The 3,150-nt window shown below is 37.6% G+C and overlaps 1 long non-coding RNA gene across 1 annotated transcript; it reads right to left on the bottom strand.

Annotated features, from left to right (window-relative positions):
* Positions 1-221: 221 nt before the first annotated feature.
* Positions 222-2,912, bottom strand: LOC113274099. The gene is made up of 2 exons (XR_003322786.1): positions 2,693-2,912; positions 222-511 (listed from the first exon to the last, which is right to left on the bottom strand). It is a non-coding gene; the product is annotated as an uncharacterized LOC113274099 (long non-coding RNA).
* Between the last annotated feature and the right edge of the window lie 238 nt (positions 2,913-3,150).

Raw genomic sequence — 3,150 nt, 5'->3', positions numbered from 1 at the left:
CTTGCTAGCTCCATCCGAATGTTTGACCAGAAATAAGGCTGGCAACGGATAAATATCCGGCGGATATTGGCAGTTCCGATAAGGTTAAGGTTAAGAATTATCGGATATCCGATAACATCCGACGGATATCAAAAAATCCAATTCGATAAGGTTAAGGTTAAGCACCGGATATAGGATTTTAACTGATTAAAATCCGATAACTAGGAAAAAAAATTAAAAGCTTGAAAAAAACAAAGTCTTTGTCTTTTTTAAGTTCAAAATGTTCTGTGAAAAGTACAAACCCACACAAGCACAATGTGAGTTAAAGAGTTTACTCCCAGTCCAGAGAATGCAAAAGAAAGTACACAACAGGCTACAATAAAGCTAAAAAAAGAAGAAAACAATGTCTAACGGTCACAGAGGCTAACAATGTCAACACGCTAGTGAGTAGTGAAACTTAGTGTGATCTTGCTTGGCCGCCTGGCATGTTGTATCATTGCATCAGCTTCACTTCAGTCCACGTTTTCCGTATCTGCATTCACAAATCACAAAGAATCACTTGATTAGAAAATTCTGACATCCAACATTTCAGTTTCTCAAAGCTTTCACCACTATAAGCAACAGTGCAACACACATACCCACATACAAACCAAGCAAAAGATATGCAATCTGAAAATTCACAGAGGTAACAAGGTGCAGGGAGATAAAGGAGAGCAACAATGAGGGTAGAGAACTAACAGCCACAATCAGAACACCAACATGGTTAGTATGCAATCAGTTGAAATAAGTTTGTACTGAAGCAAGCATTTGGAGAAACACACTTGGCTATTTTCTGAGTGGTGAAGATTGAAAACCTGCAGAAGTTGCCAGGCATGCAGACATTCTTTCTCTGGCGTATATACCATGTAGGCATAAAAACTACCACGACATTTTTCTATTCAGTTAAGGGAAATAATGTCTACACTGAAAACAAAGGGAGCTGCAGAGTAAACAGAGTACAGTTCTAAGGAAATATTGCACTCGAAATTATAGAACACTTCTAAGGAAATCCCCCAAGCAGATATTTCGGCATAAGCATATCCACCATCAAAACACATAAAGAAAGGAATGCCTATGTTTTTCAACTAAAATGCGTAAGACTAGTTGTTATATGCTCAACCTTTCAGTTGTATGCAAAGCTGATTAAGCTGACTAAGCAAGTTTAAGTTGTATTACATGAGGAAACGTTCAAATTATCCTGAAAGGTTCAGAACACTTGAGCCAGCTGTATGTATACGCAGGAATTCAATATGCTTGAGATAGAAAATGAATAAGTACTGTAAGACAAGAAAGAATACTCAACATTTCCTGGATTACCCCTTTTTGCAACATCACAACCTGCAGCCGCAGGGCAGGAGGAGCTCACCACCTTCCTGATACCCAATTCGAAGAAATTGAATACTTGCAAATCATATAATTTTAGCCTTAAACATACTCACATTAGGTTAAAGAGTGAAGAGCTTCGAATCAAATTTTGTTTCTAATAAACCATAATTCCCTCTTTGCACAACCTCCAGTCATCTAAGCTTCCATAATTATTCTATTTCGCAAGTTTATAAATAGCCCTCCAAAACAATTCCAAATTATCTCACTGCGACAGAACTATACAGAATATGGGGTATCGTATCCTGACTATTACCATAAATGTAGCATCTAAAGGCCAAAGAAAAACCCCTTTACTTCAAATTATCATCCTGTACCTAGTTGTGCAAACTAAAACTGTACACATTTTCAAGTCACAAATAAAACAATAGCACGCTCGCACAGATAAGTCCCTTAATGTACAAGATTTCCTACAGTAGGGCAAATGGTCGGCCTAAAATCTTTAACGTCCACAAATTAACAGTAGAAGCACAGTGCAAAAGCTTACATAAATGCGCCCTAGTATACTTACTACAAAACAACAGTAGAAAAGGGGTGGGACTGATTAGTTTGGTTAGACAACAAAGGGCAACCAATGGGATCCTAGCATCTTATCGTATACAGTAGACATTAGCAAGCATCTAACGAAAAGGACCCAACGGAAGCTTATCAGGAACATGTAAACGAGAACACGATCATAAAGAAGATGTAGTATTCATCCCATCCTTATATACTATAAAACGGACTACCAACAGTACAACCAAAACTAACACGAGCATCCATCTACACCCACAGTACTTAGCACAGACAAAAAAGAACAGGACTCTTACACAGACCCTCCCTTGTGTATCCTAAACTTCTCTAGAAGTTCTAATAGATATTATCTGAATTTCCAGATATTACTATCAATTTACACAAACCTAGAAAACAAAAATCAAATTGAACCCAGCAAATAATTATATGACCAAGAAATCATTCAATCACTTCAATGGGTTATATTCAAACATGAAACAGAAAGATCTGTTCTAGAGAATCAATTAGAAAAATCAAACTGAAAAGTGAAAACCCTAGAAGAGGGAGGGATTTAGATCGAACTGATATAGAAAAATCAAACCCCTAACTATCAGTATCAAGTTATTCTTCGGCCTCATATTCCAGTTCAGTTTAAACCCATCTCAAATCTTTCATCCATACAGAAGCCCTAATTTTTTTATTGCAACACATAAACCCTAATTTCATAAGAATTGAACATAGAAATCGAAAAAATTAAAAGAGAAATCATTAACAACATAGAGGGGGAGCGAATCAATACCTGATTGAGAGATTAATTATTGGAGAAGTGAGAACTGAGTGATTAATCGAGAGGGGGAAGCGAGACTGAGAACATAGTGAGGAGAAGAAAAAAATAAAAGGGAAATGTCTTCTCTTCTCTTCTCTCGACTCCTCGACACTGTTATTGGTATGTTAAAATTACTAGTACGCCCCTACCCTATCGGATATTAACCAATCGGATAGAGCCCAATCCGATTCCGATAGGTTAAGGAGGAAATATCCGACAAGTTATCGGATTCGGATATCCGGTATCCGATATAATGGATAAAATCCTCTAGGATCTCGAATAATCGGAAACAGAATCCGGATATCTGTCATCCATTGCCAGCCTTACCAGAAACCAATCCCAAGTATTTATGCATAAACGCGTGTTCTGGAGTGACTAGTAGTGGCTTCCCCATACGGCTGGTAAAACTCCTGTACTTGCGGACAAAGAGA

Source organism: Papaver somniferum, chromosome 4, assembly GCF_003573695.1.
Source record: "Papaver somniferum cultivar HN1 chromosome 4, ASM357369v1, whole genome shotgun sequence".
NCBI classification, from domain to species: domain Eukaryota; kingdom Viridiplantae; phylum Streptophyta; class Magnoliopsida; order Ranunculales; family Papaveraceae; genus Papaver; species Papaver somniferum.
This window is presented reverse-complemented; position numbering and strand designations above follow the sequence as displayed.